The sequence below is a fragment of the Hemicordylus capensis genome, chromosome 4 (genome assembly GCF_027244095.1).
Source record: "Hemicordylus capensis ecotype Gifberg chromosome 4, rHemCap1.1.pri, whole genome shotgun sequence".
NCBI lineage: Eukaryota > Metazoa > Chordata > Lepidosauria > Squamata > Cordylidae > Hemicordylus > Hemicordylus capensis.
The window spans coordinates 266,405,918-266,429,713 of record NC_069660.1 but is presented as its reverse complement, the minus strand read 5'-3'; the positions used below and the strand labels follow the sequence as shown (position 1 = coordinate 266,429,713).

General features: G+C 41.4%; 1 protein-coding gene and 1 non-coding gene across 7 annotated transcripts in view; both read right to left on the bottom strand.

Annotated features, from left to right (window-relative positions):
- SGK3 (serum/glucocorticoid regulated kinase family member 3) overlaps window positions 1–23,796 on the bottom strand; it is a 94,285-nt gene that overhangs the window by 56,952 nt on the left and 13,537 nt on the right. The window lies entirely within an intron of this gene.
- TRNAA-UGC (transfer RNA alanine (anticodon UGC)) lies at window positions 10,950–11,027 on the bottom strand. The gene has a single exon. It is a non-coding gene; the product is annotated as a tRNA-Ala (tRNA).

The window sequence follows — 23,796 nt, the reverse complement described above, 5'->3', positions numbered from 1 at the left end:
AGTTACAAAGCAAACTATTATTTTCCTTTGCTGTAAGGTCACTTCAATATTTATATAATACATGTAGGGCTGAAAACACCAACACATACCTCTACATTGTTCCCCCACTGACACCAAACCCACTTCATATGGTTTTACTGTTCTTACTACACATATTGTCTTCCTTTAGCAAATATTATTATTATTTCTTGTTTACACAGTCAGACAGGTGTTATTGACTGGTTTGTTTTATCCAGACATCGAGTCCTTCCCAAGGACCTGGGATGGCTGAATTTTATTGTCAGTTGTTATAGATATCGTCGCAAAATATAGGCTGTTCCCAGTAAAGCTGCTTTTTGTAATTGGCTGATGGTGATTTCTGTGGCCCCTATGGTGTTGAGGTGCTCTTCAAGGTCTTTTGGAACTGCACCCAGGACACCAATTACCACTGGGATTACTTTGGTCTTTTTCTGCCACAGCCTTTCAATTTCAATTTGTAGATCTTTGTATTTGGTGATTTTTTTCTATTTCTTTTTCTTCTATTCTGCTATCCCCTGGTATTGCTATGTCGATTATTTTGACTTGTTTTTCTTTCTTCTCGACTACAGTTATATCTGGTGTATTGTGTGGCAGATGTTTGTCTGTTTGTAGTCGGAAGTCCCATAATACTTTTACATCTTCATTTTCTACCACTTTTTCAATTTTATGGTCCCACCAATTTTTAGCTACAGGTAGCTTGTATTTTTTGCAGATGTTTCAGTGTATCATCCCTGCTACCCTGTCATGCCTTTGTTTGTAGTCAATCTGTGCGATCTTTTTACAACAGCTGATTAGGTGGTCCACTGTTTCATCTGCTTCTTTACAAAGGCGGCACTTGCTGTTTGTTTTGTTGTTGACTTTTCTACTTTTGCTCTTATTGCATTTGTTCTTAGTGCCTGTTCTTGCGCAGCCAGTATTAAACCCTCTGTTTCTTTCTTCAAGTTGCCATTCTTAAGCCATTGCCAGGTCTTGGTGATGTCTGATTTTCCACTTATATTGTGCAAATATTGACCATGCAGGGGCTTATTTTTCCACTTTTCTGCTCGGTTCTTGACTTGTTCTTTCTTGTAGGCCTGCTTTGTTTCATTGGTGTTGAATACTTTCGCCTTATTGACCATTTGAAGTGCATCTTCTTCACTGTCCTTGATATATTCTTCAAGGCCTCTTTTCTCCTCCTCTACTGTTTGATGGACTTGCAGCATTCCTCTTCCACCTGAGCCGCGAGGGAGGTATAGCCTATCGACATCACTGCGGGGGTGCAGAGCATGATTGATGGTCATGATTTTCCTGGTCTTACGATCCAGCGTCTCTAGCTCAGCCTGGGTCCAGTCTATTATTCCTGCAGTGTATCTGATAACAGGTATAGCCCCGGTGTTTATGGCTTGTATGGTGTTCCCGCCATTGAGTTTGGACTTGAGGATTTTTCTAACTCTCCTGATGTATTCACTTCCAACTTTTCTTTTAACTTCAGTGTGTGCAATGTTATCAGCCTGGAGAATGCCCAAGTATTTGTAATGTTCTTTCTCTTCCAGGTTCTTGATCTTGCTTCCATTGGGCAGTTCTATTTCTCCTTTTTTTCTTATTTTCCCTCTGTTCATTATTAATGCAGCACACTTGTCTAGTCCAAATTCCATTGCTATATCGCTACTGAATATACAGACAGTGTTTAGAAGTGATTCGATTTCTGACTGGGACTTTCCATACAACTTCAGATCGTCCGTGTACAGCAGATGGTTGATTTGACTTGATGTTTTAGATGTTTGGTATCCGAGGCCTGTTTTGTTTAGTATTTGTGAAAGTGGAGTCATGGTGATTACAAACAACAGAGGGGATAGTGAGTCCCCTTGGAAAATGCCTCTTCTAATGCTAACCTGTCCAAGTGTCTCGCCATTGAATGTTAACTGTGTACTCCACATGCTCATTGCTTTTTTTATAAATATCTAAATGTTTTTGCTGACACCAGTTGTTTCTAAACATTTTAGTATCCATGTGTGAGGCAATGAATCGAAGGCTTTCTTGTAGTCAATCCATGCAACACTTAGATTTGTTTTTCTTCTCTTGCAATTTTCTAAAATCATTTTGTCAATCAATAGCTGGTCTTTTGTGCCTCTGGTGTTCGGACAATTTCCTTTCTGTTCAACTGGAAGCTGTTTGTTAGTTAATAAGTGTTGCATCACTTCATCTGCTATTATTCCAGTTAATAATTTGAATATGGTTGGCAGGCAGGTTATCGGTCTATAATTACTTGGAACTGCACCTTTTGCTGGGTCTTTCATCATGAGATGAGTTTTCCCAGTTGTTAGCCATTGTTCAACATCACCTCCTTGCAAAATGTGATTGAACCGTTTTGATAGTTGTTTATGAAGGCTTGTTAGGTGTTTAAGCCAAAAGCCATGCAGTTCATCGTCACCTGGAGCAGTCCAATTTTTAATTTTCTTTGCTCTTTCACTTATTAATTCTGGTGCTATTATTATATCTTGCATTTGTTGGTTACATTTTTTGACCTCTTTCATCCAGCCTGCTTCTTTATTATAATCTATTGGATTGTCCCATAATTTCCCCCAGAATTGCACTGTCTCTTCTTTATTTGGTGTTTCTAGGTTTCTTGCAGTTTCTCCTTCTATGCTTTTGTAGAAACGTCTCTGATTCGACTGGAATGGGAGATTCTGCCTGTGTTGTGTAATTCTGGCTTCATACCTGCTAATCTTCTTTGACACTGCTGTTATTTGCTGCTTTATTATTTCCAGGACTTCTCTAATTTTCCTTGAATCTAGGTGGTATTTTTGGATCAGATACTGTTTGGTGTTTTCATTCTTCAGCTTCTTGTCTTTCATATCTTTCAATTTACTAGCATCTGATCTAAGCCTGGAGAATTTATTTTCTAATCTAATCTTCCATTTAGGTGATGTACTGCTTTCTTTTTTTACAGGTCCACTGATCTTATATCCGAGCTCTTGTGTTGTTATTGTTGCTGCACTGTACATTAGTTGGTTTGTTTCTTGCAAATTATTGGTTGTTATCTCTGCAAGTGCAGCATTTACATCTTTTAATGCCTGAGCAAATTGTTTTTTGGCAACTGTTTTTAGAGCTGGAAGACGAACCCTGGTGGTTGTTTGGTTCATGTGCTCAGTTGTTTTTTGCTTTAGTTCTTGTTGCTTTTCTGTTAAACGGCATTTGGGTTTTTGAGGTGAAGGCAAAGGGGAGGTTGCCTGGTTTTGATTTTGAAACAGTTCAGCAACAGTGGCATCCTCGATTTCCAACACCTCCTCCACCTGCGCCTGAGCAACTGCTTCAATTGGTGGTAATTCTTCTTCCATATCTCGAGCCTGTGTTGCTCTTTGCAGTTCTTCCAGCTCAACTCCTGTGAATACTTTATTTCTTATTATGAATCTTCTCTGGTCTGCTAGCCTTTGTTCTGTTATTTCTGTATCTGGATGCTTCTCTTTCCAAATTTGGTACATTCTTTTTAAATAACCTCTTCTAGTTGGACTAGACTTGTAATAGCAGATCATTATTTCCTTGTTGGCATTTTTCGTATTTTTTTCGGTTAAGCGACGTTTCTTCCAGTAACTTTGCTGTCTTCAGCCCTGGTTGCTCAACTGAAGATCCTGAGTCCTGTTGCCCACTTGCCACCAGATGTCCAGGGACTCCAGCACCTGGTGCGGTCCTTGTTGACCCGGGCGACGACCGATAGGGTATAGATTTATTAAAGTTACGTCTCACCATACTGTTGATGGGAGAGGCACTCTTTGTCTGGCTCCTCTGGTGAGACCTGTCCAGTATGGTTGGACCTCTGGCATAGCTCTCACCTTCCTCAGAGCATGCAAGCCCCACAACCACGCCAAGGTAATGCTTCACTGGGGGATTTATTTATTTATTTCATTTATAAACCGCCCCATCCAGAGGTTCTGGGCGGTTTACAACAACTTTTTAAAAAGACATAAAACACACAATTTAAAACACAGTGCTAAAAACAATATAAAAACAATTCAAACACAACTGAAACCATTTAAAAACCATAGGAACATAGGAAACTGCCATATACTGAGTCAGACCATTGGTCTATCTAGCTCAGTATTGTCTTCACAGACTGGCAGCGGCTTCTCCAAGCTTGCAGGCAGGAATCTCTCTCAGCCTTATCTTGGAGAAGCCAGGGAGGGAACTTGAAACCTTCTGCTCTTCCCAGAGCGGCTTCATCCCCTGAGGGGAATATCTTGCAGTGCTCACACATCAAGTCTCCCATTCAGATGCAACCAGGGCAGACCCTGCTTAGCTATGGGGATAAGTCATGCTTGCTACCACAAGACCAGCTCTCCTCTCCAATTAAAATACTTTTAGAAAACAACAACACTTTACAAGCCTTGGAAGGCCAGGCTGAACAAATACATTTTTAGGGCTCTCTTAAAGGTCGACAGCAAGCCTAAACTGCGGATATTTGCCAGGAGTGCATTCCATAGACCAGGAGCAGCTACAGAATAGGCCCGGTTCCGAATCGCCACCAGACGTACCGGTGGTAACTGGAGACAGATCTCTCCAGATGATCTCAACGAGCAATGAGGATCATACTGAAGAAGGCGCTCTCTAAAGTAGCCCAGACCCAAGCCGTTTAGAGCTTTAAAGGGAATAACCAGCACTTTGTATTTCGCCTGGAAACATATCGGCAGCCAGTGCAGCTGTTTTAAGACAGGCATAATATGGTCTCTCTGGGTTACCCCTGAGACCAATCTGGCTGTCACATTTTGAACTAACTGAAGTTTCCGGACTACATACATAGGCAGCCCCACGTAGAGCGCATTGCAGTATTCAAGTCTGGAGGTTACCAGCTGATGAACCACTGTTTTGAGATTGTTCTCTTCAAGGAATGGACGCAGCTGTTGAATCAGTCAAAGCTGATGGAAAGCGCTCCTGGCCATAGCCTTCACTTGAGATACCATGGTGAGGCCTGGATCCAAGAGCACTCCCAAGCTGCGTACCTGTTCCTTCTGGGGGAGTGTAACCCCAAATGTAGCCAGAAAGAAGAAAAAATTCATTGGGCATATCCATAGAACAAATATGTTTTGGTTTTATACCAGTTTGACTGTCAGGGCTTCCCTTAAAGAGTTCTGGGAACTGTAGTTTGGAGAAGACTCAGAGAATAAAACTGTCCTGAAATGACCTACTTCTGCAAGCGATCTACTATCATAAGCAATGTAAAGTAGAAGTCACAATTTCACAGCTTTTCTTCCATGAGAACAACAATCTTTAATATATAATTATTTTCACAGAAGGGCAGCCACAATCTTACATAGCTGTGTGGTGCTCACATCACAATACCTGTTGAAGATGCTGCTCCTGATGGCATTGACTCTTAGCAACCCTACTGACCACTAGGGGCACTGCTGTAGAGACAACTAGTAAGGGCATTCCCTCTCTGACCATGCTTTCTCTGTCCTCCAATTTCCCGTAATAAGACTTATAGTCTCAGGTCTCATTCTCTCAAATAGACAGCTATTTCCTCCTCCTCCCTTCCCCTCTTCCTGTATGTAGCTAGCAGCAAGGCATGTAGGTCTTAATCTATCTCCCTGATGGCTTTAATACACTACTTTATTTAGAATGTTAACTTCATGTCAGGGAAACTTCAGTTGGTTCAGAATGTGGCAGCCAGGTTGGTCTCTGGGTCATCTCGGGGAGACCACGTTACTCCTCTGTTGATGGAGCTACACTGGCTGCCAATAGGTTGCCGGGCAAAATATAAAGTGCTAGTTATAACTTACAAAGCCCTAAATGGCTTAGGCCATGGGTATTTAAGAGAGCATCTTCTTCACTATGTGCCCCACTGCCCATTGAGGTCACTTGAGGACATCTGTCTCCAGTTGCTGCCAACTCGTTTGGTGGCTACACAGAGACGGGCCTTCTCAGCTGCTGCCCCAAGATTGTGGAATGCGCTCCCTACTAAGATACGAGCCTCCCCATCAATTTTTAAGGAACTTCTGAAAACACATCTCTTCAACCAAGCTTTCTCAGCTTTTTAAAACTTGTTTTTAAATTGTTTTGGCTATTTAATTGGTGTTTTATGATGTTTTAATTGTTTATTATTTTATGCAGTTTATAATTTTTGTTTTAATTGTTAATTGATTTTAATGGTGTTTTAATGTAAACCGCCCTGAGCCTTTTGGAAGGGCGGTATAAAAATTTTAATAAATAAAAGGGATTCTCAGACATTGTTGACTACAACTCTCATAATCCCCAAGCAAAGGTTATTGCAGCGGGGGATGCTGGGAGTTATAGACAACATCTGGGAATACCTGTTAGAGGGAACACTGGTCTCAATCAGCAGCGCTCTCCTTCCTTACCTGTGCACTTGCTGCTGCAGCTGGGGTACATAAAAGAAATCTCCCCTCAAAGCTCTCTAACAATACTCACACAAGTAAACTACTTCCGTGTGCAGCCTTTCCCCCACTCACGTTTTTGCCAGGACTAACAGTCCATCGCCTTGTCAAAAAACTGCAGTTCTTATGATGACTAACAAGTCAGTTTAAATCTCTAGTGGAGAAAGACACCTTTTCTCTCCCTCATTGTATAGCTTCTAGTTCTTTTTTGGACTGAAGACCAGATTAAATATTACATGGGAGACATGAAGTAAATCAGTCTCCCAACAGATTATTTTTAATTTTTTAAAGCAGCTTCATGGTCTGTAATCATAAGCACAGAGGCGGGTGGAAAGAATCTCCTTAACCATTCGCTTTCCTGCCACTGCTGTCTTCTCAAAATCCTCCAAGTTGCTTTTCTCCCCTGAGAGGAAAATGTAGAGGCGCCCTGCCTCTTTTCCCACCCTCATGCAGTGTTTGAATTTTTGGAGATGTTTTCCTTTGGAAAGTCTATTTCACAATGTTTTTGTTTTTGCAAACTGGCAGAGCTGGACAATTCTCTTTCAAGTCTTCAGTCAACTGTCTTCATGCAGAAGAAGTGAACTCATATTCTTGCTCACATGGTACTGACAGGTTCAGAAATCTATTATAGCAGCATTAGTATCACATGCTATGACATGTGGTAAGGAGTTAACTTTTACTAACAAAAATTAGGAGACACAAAAGCAAAAAGATGTAATATCTTACACAACTTCATTCAATATAGAAAGTGTGGCAAGCGACCAGAAAAGAAAAGCCATGGACACATTCCATTTTTCTGGAAATAATATAGGTATCTAGAATTCTATGTCATTTATTATATGCAAATACCATCAATAAGATGGATAACTATAGTGAAATGTTGTGCCAACTCTAACATATATAAAGGTTACTCATTACATTATGTTCAAAAATAGTTTACTGACTTTTCATTTCTAATAATGCCATTCCGAGCTCTAAAGAGGCTATCTCATATTTAAACTAATGACCACTAAAAGTAATATCAATACATTTCTCTTGAGCCTATTTTGGTTTCCTTAATTTTAAGTGCTTGCTTTTACAAAAGCAAACATTTTGGATTTCCCAAAACCAGGCACCACCCTTTGAAGTGGAATCAGCACAAGCTTATCAGTGTCTGCATAGCACACATCAATTTTTAAAACCCTGTTTTCGAGGCATATCTGCCAGTGTCTTTCCAACACTGTACTATGCTTTCATTCACTGAGTCATCCACAGTATTTTTTTTTATCAACTTCAAAGAGAACTAGATTGGCGTTATTAATTATAAAACACAAAACATTAACCGGAACAGAAATAACCGCACTAGAACAAAAGCTGTGAGTTACGTAGGTATCTGAAGTTTGAAAAACTACAGTGAGAGGAAACTATTCCCCCACCCCCACCGTTGCATTGTCTGGTGTTTGTGTAGGCATTACTGTGTGCTTCATCTCCACTTCCTAAATATTGTTTGCCCTTATCGAACTACAACTGAAGACTGTACAGAAGCCATACTCATCCTATGAAAATAATTTTTCATGATATAATTGTGAGGCGGGGGGGGGGAGAATGGGGTTATATAATGGGATAAAGAAGCTCTTCTGATAAATAAACATTATGGGAGTGCTGTAGGAGGTACTTTTCTCTGGATTCATTCTGTAGTGCTACTGCAGCTCGAAGACTTGAAACCGCATGGTTAAAGCAAGATGTGAGATGGAATCTCCCATGGAATTGGCACCTCCTAAAAGCAGCCTTGCTGGTTCAGATCAAAGGGCTATCTAGTCCAACATCAGGCCTCCCACAGTGGCCACCCAGATGCTTCCAGAAAGCCCAAAAGCAGGGCATGACGAAGAACACAGCCTTGCCTTGCTGATAATCCCCAGCAAAGGGTATTCAGAGACCTACTGCTTCTGAATCTGAAGGTTCGAGATGGCTGCAATGACTAGCAGCCATTAATAGACCTACCCTCATTGTAGTTGTTGAATTAATTTTGAAAGGCATCTTAGCTAGTCACCATAGCTACATCTCGTGGCAGTAAATTTCATTCATTAATTCTGCATCGTGTGAAAAAGTACAGGAAGCCCTCTTTATTTGTGTGTGTGGGGGGGTCTGTTCCTGCCTATTTCCATGGATAAACAAAACTGAAAAAAAGAGACCTTTATTAATCCCCTACGGGGATTGGGGGGGTAGGTTCCTAAGTACACTGAAGTGTACTGTAAATTACAACAACAACAACAAAAGCAGGGGGTAGCAGAAATAAGCACAGTATCTAGCTCTTCAGCTCTCCAGCAGTGTGAAATCCTTAGTATTAATGCCACTGGGAGTTTCTTGCTCTCTTTCTCTCATTTTAACTGTCTTTCTGAAATACTAGAATATATTCCAAGCAGTGACACAGTTTACTCTGCATATCCTTTAATTATTTTCAGAGTATCTGGGAAAAGCCAAATTCTCCATTTATTTTAAAAACTTATGTAATAGTGATGCTACAATGCATAGTAGAGAATTAGACAGGCACTTCTGTTTAGTTTTCCAAGAACACCTCCACATAGTATTTGGGTATTTCATGAGCCCCAGCATACTGAAATTTGTAGTTTTCTAGCATTTTTTGGTCTGGCTACGTCCACTGCTAAATAGTTTTTGAAATATTAAAAGATTAACGAGCTTGACTTTTATTTTTCAGCTGATATTATGGTAAAGTTATTTGGAAGATGGGTGTCAGATGTTTGGACAGGGGGCACAATATCAGTGCTTGCCCTAGGCGCTATTTTCCCTAGATACGCCTCTGTCTGGAGGTGACCAGCAGATGTACTACTGTTCTCAGGTCATTTATCTCAAGAAATGGACGCAGCTGGCGTATCAGCAGAAGCTGATAAAAGGCACCTATGGCCACTGCCTCAATGTGGGACACCAGGGAGAGTTTTGTGTCCAGAAACACCCCCAGACTGCGTACCTGTTCCTTCTGGGGAAGTGTGACCCCATCCAAAACTGGCAGATCAAAACCATCTCCCGAGCTACAACCCCACACAATAAGTACCGACGTTTTATCTGGATTCAGCCTCAGCTTGTTATCTCTCATCCAGCCCATCACTGCCTCCAGGCAGGCATTCAGGGAGGTTATGCCTTCTCCTGATGATGTTGACATGGAGAAAAAGATTTGGGTGTCATCAGCATACTGATAACACTCTTTACCAAAGCTCCTGATGATCTCTCCCAGCAGTTTCATGTAGATGTTAAGCAACATCGGAGACAATACGAAGCCCTGAGGGACACCATACTGAAGTTCAGATTTTGAAGATCAACAGTCCCAGAGGAACACATCTGGAATCTGCCCAAGAGGTAAGAGTAGAACCACTGCAAATCAATGCCTCCCACCCCCACCCCAGAATAAACTGGGTCTCTATGACCCAATCGTGGATATGTACAACCCCGGGTGCTGGGACAAGATAATGAGGGCCACCTGTAGTTCCTTGTGTGTGTCCTGTATCTTCCAATTAATTTTATTGGATGACAATTTTAGCATGGGCATATACTCACTTACATAGAACTTAATTTGCCATTCTGTTGCCCATTCACTCAGTTTGGAGAGATTCTTTTGGAGTTCTTTGCAGTCCACTTGGGTGTTGACCATTCTGAATAATTTCATATCATCCTCAGCTTGGCCACTTCACTGCAACCTCCAACTCCAGATTATTTACCAACAATAAATAGCACCAATCCCAAAACAGATCCAATACTACCAACTTCTCTCCATTGTGAGAACTGCCAGTTTGCTCCCTATTCCTGTTGTTTAACTGATCATTAATTCTAAGAGGACCCATCCTCTTATTCCATGACCCTCTTGGAAAGACCCTTGTGGCTACCTGCATGACTGAAAGGTTTTAAGCATTACAGGAACAACTTAGGCTGAACCCCTCAGACAATTCTAGTGCAATCTTTAAAGCACACCACAGACTATTATTTGAGATAGGGAGGTGGGTCTCATGATCAGAGGCCCGCCTCCATAGGGTTTGTGGGGAGAGAGGGCTAAGCCCACTCTCCATGCAGACGAGCAGGGCAGTAGCCCTGGGCGGCCGGATTGGCCACCCACACGACTGCCGGCTCCATGATGGAGCCGGCAGAGGCTGGGAAGATTGGGGGCCGCACAGCCCCCGGAAGCTCCAGTATGCCCTGCGTGAGGGGAGGCTGCTTTTAAGCCTCCCGGTTGGGGGTCTCTTCGTGAGTCACTGCAGCGCAGAGCCATGCCACAGCTACTCACGATCCAAAAAAACGGGTTTGCAGAGCACTCGCTCAGTTTAAGGGGCGGGTTACTTGAGTGGGTTACACACTCTGGAACCACCAGGCTCACAGCCAAGCCTGGTGGTTCACACAGACTGCAAAAATAGGGCTAGGCTCCCTTAGCCCGTTTTTTGCAGACCATGTGAATAGCCCCAGGGAATAGGAATCTGCTTTATACCGAGTCAGACTATTGGTCCAACTAGCTCAGAATTGTCTACACAGACTGCCATTGGCTCTCCAGGTTTGCAGGCAGGTGTCTTTCTCAGCCCTTCCTGGAGATGCCAGGGATTGAACCTGGGACCTTCTACATGCAAAGCAGATGCTCTACCACTGAGCTATGGTCCCATCCCCTAAGGCGGATATCTAACAGCAGAAAGTGATCACATGCAGTCACTCATCCAAATGCAAACCAAGGTGAGCTCTGCTTAGCAAAGGGGACAATTCATTCTCACTAATGTAAGACTGGCTCTCTACCCCAGAAGAAGACTGATCCACACAACTACCATTCCTAAATTTTTTTAATCCAAGAACTACTGTTAACCCTCACTATTAAGTGACAACTAGGTTTAGATGTTTTGCTAAAACATGAATGGATTTGTGTGCATATCTTCTAGCAGAATATCAGTTGGGGGGAAATGATCCAGCTATTAAGTTTTCTGAATTCCATTGCTGCCCACTTTTACCACTGAAAAACAAACAGTCTGCAGACCACAGCTTGCGAAAAGCAACTGAACAATTTATTTTATTAACTGTTCAGTTTTTATACAGCCTTTCATGAGGCATCATAAGGAGGTTTACAAAAGTTAAAATACAATAAAACTCCATAAAAATCACATTTAAAACCTTAAAATCAGTTAAACAGTAAAAACCATAACACCAAAAAAAACCCACCAGCCACCATAAAGGAGACAAACAGAAGCAGGAGAGCTGAGAACCAGGCAGCCCCTAATGGGTAAAAGCCTGAACAAATAAAAAAGTCTTTAATTGTTTTTTAAAAGCAGATGTCAAAGAGTAGACATTCACTGGGAGAGCATTCCAGAGCCTGGAGGCAGCAACAGAGATGGCTCTGTTCTGTGTAGCCTCTCTACATCGGCACACAGAGCAAAGGCCTCTCTGACGACCTTGATGGGAAGGCAGAAGCCCTTGGGAGCAGGCAGTCCTTCAGGTATCCAGGGCCCAAACCATTAAGGGCTTTAAAGGTAATGACCAGCAACCTGAATTGTATCTGGAGACAAATTGGCAGCCAGTGTAGCTCTTTCAAAATCGGTGTAATATGCTCCAAGCAAGTAGTTCCAGAGAGAACCCTGGCAGCTTCATTCTGCATCAACCAAGTTTCTGAATATTCTTCAAAGGCAGCGCCACGTAAAGTGCAGTGCAGTAATACAGTCACAATATGACTAGGGCATGGGTAACCATGGCCAGATATGCCTTCTCAGGAAAGGGATGCAGCTGGCACACTAGCCAAAGCTGTGCAAAGGCACCCCTGGCCACTGTCTCCAGCTGAGCATCCAAAAGCAGAGCCAGGTCCAACAACACCCGCAAGCTGTGCACTTGCTCTTTCAAGGTGAGTATAACCCCTTCTAGAGCTAGTTGAATCAGCCTATCCCAATTGGTTTTTCTACTGACCAGCAGCACCTCCATCTTGTCTGGATTTAACCTCAGTTTGCTAGTTATCAAGGTTGGTAGAATCAAGGGAGTTGACTATTAGCCCAGCAGATCTCTCATCTGTTTTCAGAATCTATGCTTTAGAAACTCAGTTGGCATAGATGAGGATGGTAGAGCAATCTTACTGTGACACAGGAAAAACATATTCTTGCAGAGCATTAAGAAAAGAAAGGAAAGGAAAGGAAGACAATAAGTTTTAATAAGAACAAAAATGTCTATTTTCCTTCCACTATAATTGTAATTGATAATGACCATTTTCACAAGTTAGCCTACTGCCGCCTCAAATGTTCATGCATCTGTCATCTTGAATGGAGTGGATGACATCATCACAACCTACACCAATGAGGTGTCCCTATGTACTTAAGGAAAGTAAGCTAAAATGAGTCTAGCCAACATCAGTTAAAAGAAATTTTTCACAGCATAGGAACATTGCTACCTTCTAACATGTGTACATCAAGGCACACTTACAGCATCTAGTGAAAACATAGTAATCCAAAAGGGGACTTACCCTCTGTCATGTACCCACCTCTGTTAAGGCACTTGTAAGCACTATTGATCCATGTGCCTCCAGCATGACCTCTTTGCACTCTTAACAGGCCACAAACTCAAGCAAGAATGGCTGAAACACTGTCCGATACCCTCTCACTGTTCTGCAGCCCATGGCCATTCCACTTGGTTTTCCAGCGCTGGGGATGGGGATGGGGTTCAAGGGTAACAGAGCCCTGTCAAGCTCCACTGCCATCTTAGATGGTGCGCACAGACTGCTGGACAGTGTAGGCCTTCCCAGGACTTTCCCCATGGAGCTCACCTTCCAAGATGGCACTGGAGCTCAAGAGGGCTCTGTTTCCTGTCTGTAACACCTTCTGTTTCCCTTAAAGGAGCCCCACCAGCACTGAGGAAAGCAGAGCATGATGTGGTGGGTATGGTCACCTCTGCAAGGGGCCAGGGTTGCTGTGTAGAGTATTTGGCTTTGGCTGATAAATAATTACTCAGGGAGCCACCTCTAGGGTCAGTGGAAGCTGCCACTGGCCCCCAAGCCTTGCACCCTGCTCCAAGTGGAGACGAATACTGCTCCAGAGAGTGCAGGACAGCATTTCAGAGAGTTATTCCATTTTATTCACACAACAACCTTACAAAAGTAGCCTAGGCTGAGGCACAGTGACCTGATCAAGATCACTCAAACTTCATGACTCCAGGGGGATCTGAACACAAGTTTTCCCAATCCAAGTTGGATGCTCTGTCCCCTGTAACCCACATGGTATAGCCACAAATGGCAATCCTGAAAAGAATGACCAAACCCAGAATAGAAGATCTCAGTACAACAGCTTTTAAGAGCTACTGCATGGCACTAAGTAAGAACTGCCTAAGACTATATGTCAAAGATGAATTGTGAATATATAGTAACCAACAATATACTGCTAAATCACTAACATTATGCATTACCGCAAGACCAATTTCTTTCCCTGAAACAGTCTCACTCCTTAGTGTTCAGCTTCTAAGCACTCTTCCTGAAATCAGGATAATTAACTCAGCTTGTAGAATATCTTAGCAGGGTGCAAAGTGAAATCTGTTAATACTATACTTATCTGTGAGAAAGTCTGTTAAATTGGCTAGAGATTATATTGCAAGCCTCTATGCAGAATTAATTTAAGCTGCAAAGTCTCTGCTGTTTTATTATAGAATAAGTAAACATACATAATGAATGGAATTTGTTTTCCCCTCCTGTTTCTTAAAAAAATAAGAAGCTGAGTGTGTTTAGTTACTGCCCAAATAAGATAAATAAATGTTTGCACTGCAATCTGTATGGTGTTTGTTTGCTATCTAACAGCTGCTTGACATGCTACAGAATTCCTATATGGAAAGCATATCCTTGTAGGAACTTGTGAGAAATATAGATGTATAATTTTGGTCAACTCCTCTCTCCCCCAAGAGCTTCCTACACCACATCCCAATCCATCCCAGAGGGTCCTCTGCCCCTCAGGAGCAGCTTTTCGGTATAGGAGGTGGTGTAGGGGTTTTGCAGTGGAAAGGAACAAAAAGCTTCCTTGCACAAACTTTTCCTTATGCTATTCAGGATCTAAACAATATTTGACCGACAGTTTGCAAAAAGGTGAGGCCAATTCATGCAAATATTTTCTGCTCTACAGTGTAATTTTTAGTGAGTCACTTCAGGATAAGAGAGCAGTAGTGTGAGTTAATCCCACAAAGACTACTGAAAGCCTAACCAAGTCTTGTTTTGAAAGTTGTGAGCAAAATTCTGTACAAGCTGCATTATTGTGATACTGTACCAAGATTTATATATTTAAAATATGGGAACACCTTTGAGTAAATTGTTCTTGTGCTTTCTCTCTTTCTCTCTCTCTCTCACACACACACCTCTCACACACCTACCTATAAAGGAAAGAGATTTTGATTGAACAGTGCTTTCAAATTAGGCTCAATGCTCTAAAAATATTATGTCTGTCTTCACCCTGGTATCGTATCTGACAAGGCCCTCACTCTGCTAATGTGCACAAAGTACAAATTAAAATACTAAGGCGCTAATGCTTTCTTCATTTCTCCCTAAAGTGAAAACAAAAGATTTATATACTCCTTTAAAAGTTACAGATCAAGTTGCAAATATAACAAGATAGTTCAGTTAAGGTCAAGACCCAAAAGAAACTGCGGGCTGGCATGCTCTCCTTAGCCTTCTGCAAGAGAAGACAATTTACACTTTAAAAACAAACTGCATTTCCACATTTTGAATGTTGGTTTGTTGACCAACTAGAGTTAGAACAAACCAGGATGTTGACATCCTAGTTTGTTTTGACTCTAAGAAGTTGATAAATGTAAAGTTCACAAGTTCATATATAATGAGGAACTGTGGTTTGTTCTAAAGCGAAAGCAAAAGTGTTCACTCTCCTCTTCTTGCACAAGAATGGAATGGAAAGAGTACATGAGTGTACAGTTCCCTCAATGTAGCAATAAACTATGGCTTAGCATTATACCTGAACAAGGTCCGAGACTTTAGCTAGAGCAGTGACACCTGAGCACATTATTGCTTTCTTAAAAACGTAAACATGGGCTATGCTTGCTCTGATTGATTTCTAGGAGACATTCTCCACCTTAAAAACTGAAAACAGATTTTATCAAGTACTTCTATAATACAGTGTCTTCTGACTATCTGCCACACACTTCTTTTCAGAAAGTCACACCTGCAGACTGTGTTTTTGCTACATCCAAACACTGTGTGCCTGAGGATCGTAATTTTAGTGTAATGTTTACTATATAATTACTGCATGTCAATGATAAGACAGTGCCAGATTCAAAACAGAGTTGGTGAACTGAGGAGGCTGTGGTAATAATAGTGATACAGCTGCTTCACTTAAGTAATTCAGGCTTTCTACAATATCTACACAGCCCATCTTGTGACTATGACTTAACTGCAGAGGGCTACTTTAACTATGCTAAAGCGCTTCTGTACACAAAGTCAATGTCCACTTTTCCTCCAAGCAGCACAGTTACTCCATCACAAACATTGACACTCCTCGCCATTTTTCAGAAGTGATCTGCCAGGGAAAAGAGATAGCTGCTTTTGGGATCTGGGATGGAGGAAATCAATTCAAAGTGCCATTGAGTGTGCTGAGTTAGTCACGCTGTCCTCTGAACTGTGACCTACATTGTCAATGTACAGACTAGCAAGTATTACATCATATACATTCTGCATGTTATGAAGTTCTTGTTTAAGGAGGTGAATAATGTTAAGTGTGTTCTCCCTTTCCCTCTTTCAGACAGTGCCTTTACACTCCAGCTTGCTGAAGTGACAGAAAGGAGGACAAAGAGCCCCTGTTTATTCAAAGACACTTAACTTGCTTCTGTTTCATCTCAAATGACATGACTACCATAATGTATCTTTAGTAAATACAGGGGGTGGCTGGGTGGGAGTCTGAATTTCTCTGCAAGATAATAGTCACCTGAAATAGATAACATGGTGATGTGGTTAGACATTGCATGGGTTTCCTGTGGGCATAAAGTAATCTGCCACTTCCTAAACAACTTTATCAGTGCCTAAATATGTAGGTCAATTCTTACAATCCCTGATCGTTAATCTCACATATGTTCTAAATCAGACTGGGGGGGATCATTTAGTTCAGCGACTAGCTTTATTGCAGGGCAAATAAAGAGAAGAAGTTTTGAGGATTCAGGAACAAAAAAGGATGGAGGGAAGAGACTTTACTACTCAGAGAAATCTATGTGCATCAGAAGTCTAATCCTAACTCATAAGAACTAAACACACCCACCCAAAAATAAAAGCATTCCAAACCTACAAAGAGAGACTAAATTGAGGGCCTACAATCTGGCACATAATTATCTCCCTTATAATCTTCTCTTATAAAAAGACAGACGCTTACTGCTACTGTAGCAGAGAAGATTCAGAACACTTATCAAGTCTTGATCTGTTCAGACATGAACTGAAACAAAACACAGAAGGTAATCTTGCATTCTGTGGGTTTGTAAAGCTCAGCAACAAAATGGATCCCTCTATTGCTCAACTGTGCATGCTTCATAATACAATAAAGGTACCACTTCACACAATGCCCAGTTACTCCTGCTACCCGGGCAATGAGGCACCTTTTCAAGTGGTGTACCATGGTACTCATATATAGCAGGAGGAGAGTAACTGATCCTATTCAACCTAGCAACTAGCTTTGCTGATCTCCTTTGTGGTGGTGGTGGGTTTGTGTTTTGCTTGTTTGTTTTTTACACAATTGTGAGCCCTTTTGGAACCATCTTCTATTTTATTTCATAAATAGAGGAGAGCTGGTCTTGTGGTAGCAAGTATGACTTGTCCCCTTAGCTAAGCAGGGTCCACCCTGGTTGCATATGAATGAGAGACTAGAAGTGTAAGCACTGTCAGATATTCCCCTCAGGAGATGGAGCCGCTCTGGGAATAGCAGAAGATTCCAAGTTCCCTCTCAGGCTTCTCCAAGAGATGGCTGAGAGAGATTCCTACCTGCAACCTTGGAGAAGCCACTGCCAGTCTGTGAAAAGAATACTGAGCTAGCTAGATAGACCAATGGTCTCACTCAGTATATGGCAGCTTCCTATGTTTCTAAACCATTCTGAACATTTTTTCTTGAGAAGCAGTATACAAATATTTGTAACAGGAGGAGGAATCATTTTTTACAGGATAGGTAGAACTATAACTATGAGTAGCACTTAAAAAAAAAACTGGGAAAAAGTCGACATAGCATAAAAGGGCTCTGAAAGTTCTATGGTTAATGTATGTACTGTGCTTTAACCATTTCTTTAGAAGTCAGAAAATTACAGAAGGCTATTAAGTGTTAGTTCGCACAAGTATTTTGACATGGTGATGTGATAAAGTCACCATAAGCTAAGCTTTTATAGCATGCGGGAATCAGACTCTGGAAAGCTTCTACATATCAGTATCTCAGCTCTCTACACTTCCTGGCTTAACCCATTATGCTTTTCCCATCATTTTTCACAAGTTCAGTCACTGTGCTTTAGAGTCAGATAGCTTATGGTTTCACCACAACACAATGGCCATGTGAATCAACCTGAGATAAGGGCCTGGTTCTCATGTTATGAGGGTAACCACCCTTAGTAGGATTACTACTCAGTAGGATTTACTGTTACACTGTTAAGTAGCAAGTGGGGGGAAAGAAAATGAGGTGCCTCCAAACCTACTCCAAATATCTCTCAGATATCCACAAGCGCAATATGAGAGTTCCCATAATTTATATCAGCACAGATGTGCAATCAACATAATTCTACAGGCCTGTCCAAAGAGGTGCACATACCCACCCACCCCAGCCATCAGGTTAAAAACCTTACTCCAACATACACAGTACTAGAATAAGGCCTTCAAATATTTAAAATCAAACAGCACTAGAATAATCCCAAATAGATATGATCAGACCTCTCTTGTACTAATGATATTAAATGGACAAGGCAGGCCTTGACAAATTTGCTTTAGAACTAGGAGTCAGCCCCAAAGTTTTGGGAGGCAGACCATGGACACTTGACAACATTTCCACACTTGGTGATTGACACTGTGGAAGCAGAGCGTAAACACGGGCTTCTCTTTATTCCCTTTAGAGGTAATATACTGAGAACAGAAACAGAGCTTCCTGGGGGCAAATAAAGATTTTATCAAACAACTCCACCTCTGAATATCCTAGTCTAGGCACACTGACTACTTGGCTCCCAAGATTTGTCAAGTCTTGAGATATAAATCCCTAAAATACCTACATAAATGAGTGAACACTAGATAAACACTGAGATAGTGCCTACCTATCCCTATCCCCAACCCCAAAAGAGCTTAGAATCTATCAAGAAAATTACTAGAAGTACACTACCACTGTAAGCTTCTCTTTTGCACATCTTACCAAGATCAAATCACGGCACAACTAAAGAATTATAGTTTTATACAAGTAAGTCTACCCATCATCTGAATTCTAGATGTTAAGTACAAGTACAGCTTTATTTATTTTTTTAAAAAGCATTTCACCCATTTAGAGTTGGGGTGGCCATTTATTTATTTTATTTCTTTATTGAACACATTTGTATACCGCCCAAAACGCAAGTCTCTGGGCAGTTTACAACAAAACAATAAAAACAACAAATAAAAAGGTTAACACATTATAACAATTTAGCATTAAAAATATTAAAACTATTAAAAACACAATTAAAACAGTATCTAATTAAAAGCCTGGGTGAACAAATGTGTCTTGACTGCCTTTTTAAACATTGTAAGAGATGGGGAAGCTCTTATTTCAGCAGGAAGTGTGTTCCAAAGCCTCGGGGCAGCAATGGAGAAGGTCCGTCCCCGAGTAGCCACCAGAGGAGCTGGTGGCAACTGCAGACGAACCTCTCCTGACGATCTCAATGGGCGGTGTGGTTCATAGCGAAGACGACTTTCTCCAGGGCCCAATTAAGCTGGAACTAGTCCATAAGGCAATTTTCTCTGCCCCCCAGAAATCCAAGCAAGTTTTAATTAAGTGAAAGTATAACATTAAATAAATAGATTCATGAAAGATATGGTTAAACATTTCCCCATAGTTTCACCAATAAGGAAAAAGAAAACTTATGTTCAAGTTCAAAGAAATGGGGGTGCTGTTTTTCTAACACTAAGTTGCATCTCTGATTTTGTAGCAGATGTATATGTCTCTGTGTGTGCATGCTATCTAGCTATGAAATCCTTACGACTGGATGGTACCAACTGCATTACAGAGACTTTCACAATAAAGCTGGCACCTTCTGGCAAATAGGACTTTACAGTTATGTAGGACAGGCTCTTAGGCCTACCATGACACACATCTCTGTACATTTTCATTTTCAGAGGTCCTGGTATGAGTACCCTAGCTGTTGGAGGTATAGTGGACTATTATAGGTTATTTTAAGCTACCTAATGGGTCCCCTTTTCTTTGGGTTTACTGCATAATGTTGTTCTAAGATTGATTATTTTTATTATGTCATTGTATATTTCTGTTGTAAACCACAGTGGATATACAATGAGTATACAATATACTCATTGTATATAATATGTATACAATATATATATAATTCTATACAAAAAATAAAATAAATGTGCATATTAACAGGAGGAATGACAAAACACACTACTACTTTTGTGACTGCTGTCTATAGAATAAATATGGCCAACCTGGATTTATTATTCCCCGCCTTTTTGCAAATATCACAAGGCAGAAAACAATATCAACAAGATTAAAACAAAGCAGTAACAATTAAAAAAAAATTCAGTAGAACCAGAAAGCCAATTAAAACCATTGCTCATTTAAAAGTGGAAGGAGAACAGATACCATAAGAGGCAATCAGCTGTCACTGGGTGCCTGAGAAAAAAAGAACAGGCTTTGCCTGGCACCTAGAAGGTAATAAAAAAGGTACCAGAAAAACATCCCTAGACAAAATGCAGTGTATCTCCCTCCCCCGCCCCCATATATCTGTTTCATTTGTCTCCAGCCTTGTTCTCACAATTCAATACACGCATTCCCTGAATGCCATGCACTCGCTCGCCCTGCCTATTCAGAGGCAGGTCGGAGTCCTATTCAGACATTGTGTTGTACGTGTGTACAGGTGTCTGTCCACATGTAAGAGTTTTTGTGTGAATGACTGCATGTGTATTTTAAAAATGAACCTGGGTACAGGCCCACTCAAATGCAGGATACAGATAGGAAGCACATTACTGTAGGCATGTTGAACATGACATGTGAATAACTGTACACACAGACTGTACAGACTGTGTGTGTGTTGAACATAGTGTGCAAATAGGGCTACATTCTCTATTCTATGCATGTACAGCTGTATGCATTTAGATTCTTCCACATGCCCAGGTTTCCCAATCACTCATAAAGCTGTATGTGTACCGAACCCCTTGCACACCTTCCACTGAACATATGGGGGCTGGGCCAGCAGGTACAATCCCCTTCCCCCCTCCACACCTTCAGTGAATGCACACCTTGAAGGTGAATGCAGGGCTTCGGTCTTGGCTTGCACAAGATAATCAGCAGTTGAGGGGCATAAGAATTCTGACAAGTGCATCCACAGCTGCACTCTTATTCACTTGGGGAGGAGTTAGAGCACCATGCCTGGTCTTTTGGGAGTGAGTAGACAAATGCATAATAGAGGAGGACTCCAGCAACTCTGTTGCTGTTCGCACTGGAAGGAATTAAAGAGCCTTTTGCCTGCATTCTCACCTTGTGTGGGGAAAAGTAAAGGTAAAGGTAAAGTATGCTGTCGAGTCGATTTTGACTCCTGGCGCCCACAGAGTCCTGTGGTTTTCTTTGGTAAAATATAGGAGGGGTTTACCATTGCATCCTCCCGCGCAGTATGAAATGATTCCTTTCAGCATCTTCCTATATCGCTGCTGCCCGATATAGGTGTTTCCCATAGTCTGGGAAACATACCAGTGGGGATTCGAACCGGCAGCCTTCTGTTTATTAGTCAAGCATTTTCCCACTGCACCACTTAAGGTGACATGGGGAAAAGTGGAAGGTACATAATAAGGGGGTGGGATCCTGGGATCCTATAAATGAGCTCAGACCAAGCTTCTGGGACTGCCTAGCCCTAACCTCAAGGGCTGAGTGCACCACTTATTCCCTGCAAGCTATACAACTTGCTCATAAACTACACATTTTAAATGCACGCTCCAAACCTTGCAGTCGTAGTTGGGTACGTGCACAATAGGTTTTGACCGACTAATGTACATTCCTCCAACAGAATGACAATTTCTATTATAGGTTTAAGCGGTGTATAGCAAAAGCACGATTTATTTGTCAAGCTTGATTTTCAAGATCTACTAGGAGAATAGATTTGCCAGGTAAATTAGAAAGAGTTGCTTAGCAGAGTTTGAATCAGGGATGAGCAGCTTTCCAGCACTCTTGGAGGACAAGTGCACCACTGTTTTCATTCAAATGTAGAATAATTCTGGGATTCATAGCCATGCCAGCCTAAACTTTGCTCTGAAGAAAGTCTTTGTTTCAAATACATCAGGGTTTGGCAGTAAACGACTGTATGAAGAATCCTATTCATCTAGCATGCAACATACCAACAACTCTTAGAGAAAAAATGGCCTCAATTATTTCATTTTAAAGCACACACACAAACTTACAGCTTAATATGTTTGGTGAGGTGCAGAAAAATATCAACATGCTGTTGCTTTTCCTCACTATGCTGGAATGGCTGTGGAAATAGGGGAACATATCTCCATTTATGGTGGTCTAGTCCCAGTATTTTCTGCTTTTGGACAGAAGTATTGTTATAAATGGGTAAAATTACACAACGAAGGTTAGATATGAGACCAGAACTGGCTCTATTAAATGTATTTTCGGGAGCTAATTAATTAATTATTATTATTACTACATTTTATATCCCGCTCTTTCTCCAAGGAGCCCAGAGCGGTGTACTACATACTTAAGTTTCTCCTCACAACCCTGTGAAGTAGGTTGGGCTGAGAAAGAAGTGGCTGGCTCAGAGTCACTCAGCTAGTATCATGGCTGAATGGGGATTTGAACTCGGGTCTTCCCGGTCCTAGTCCAGCACTCTAACCACTAGACCACGCTGGCTCCTTTGACAATAATTTGGCATTATTGTCTAAGAATCTTAGAGTTTTCATGTTAACTGTGGCTAGATTATCCACTGCACAATACTGGAAGCATAAAACCATGTCTTTGACATCTTGGTATCAGTCTATGTGGCATATTGCCATATCTGAAAAATTGACCCATATTATTCATCTTTGAGCGGGTCAAGCTAATTCTAACTATTTTTTCATGATATGGTCAGATTTTATTCTGTTCACAAATCAAGATAATTTTAGTCATTCTCCTCCATCTAATTATTTACATATCTGGAAGGATGGCTAATGAATGTCATTATGTATCAGTTTTACTATTCATGTTTATGTATTGTCTTATTAAATAAAAATTTTAAAAACCCATGCTATTGCTTTTCTATACGCATGCTTTCTTCATTCCTATTATATGAATGGTTGAGTATTTATATTCACATATAAAGCCTAATTACCACATATCTTCAATATGTGAATACTAATATTCACATCTATAACCTAATTATTACTAATTGTTAATAATCCAGATTAGTCTCCAGGAAGTGAATTGAGGACAGAACAAACATTTCAACATTTCTCTCAGTGTCAATTTGGAGAAGTGATGAGGAAGGCCTAACCATGGGGAAGGCAGAAGAGGGATACTTTACCTAGGCCTAGTGGTCTAGGTTGTCCAGCCTGGTCTGCAACTACATTACCATGAGGCAAGCATTGACGTTAAATTTTAGATCATATGTGAAGATATTTATTCAGCATATTTGTATACTGCCCACTACTGAAGTCTCTAGGTGGCTTACAGCATTAAAACAATCAAGACAGGCTGCACTTGAACCAAGATGGAACCAGACTGCTGGCGCTTAAAATCAAAAAGGTTGCAGAGCAGCTTTTAAAATGACACCTGGGGAACAGCCGATGGGAGCTGGGCAGTATCCCGTTTGGCAAAAGCCATCCTTTAAAGTGTGAGGCTGCAAAGAACTCAAAAAAAACAGATGGGGATGGAGCAGAACTGCATAAAGAGCAGATGGGAGGCTGTGCCAGCAGGTCAAAGAGTCAAAGGAATAGCATACATCAGGGGAAAGATTCAGTGTATAGGTGCTTATATGCCAATGCCAGAAGCCTCCGAGCCAAGATGGGTGAGCTGGAGTGCTTGGTTGCTAATACAGAAATAGACATAGTGGGCATAACAGAAACATGGTGGAACAGTGAGAACCGGTGGGACACTGTTATCCCTGGGTATAAACTCTATAGGAAGGACAGGGAGGGGCGTCTTGGAGGAGGGGTAGCACTGTATGTTAAAGAAGGGCTAGAATCTAACAAGCTAGAAAACCTAGGTGGACTGGAGTCCTCCACAGAAACCCTGTGGGTGAC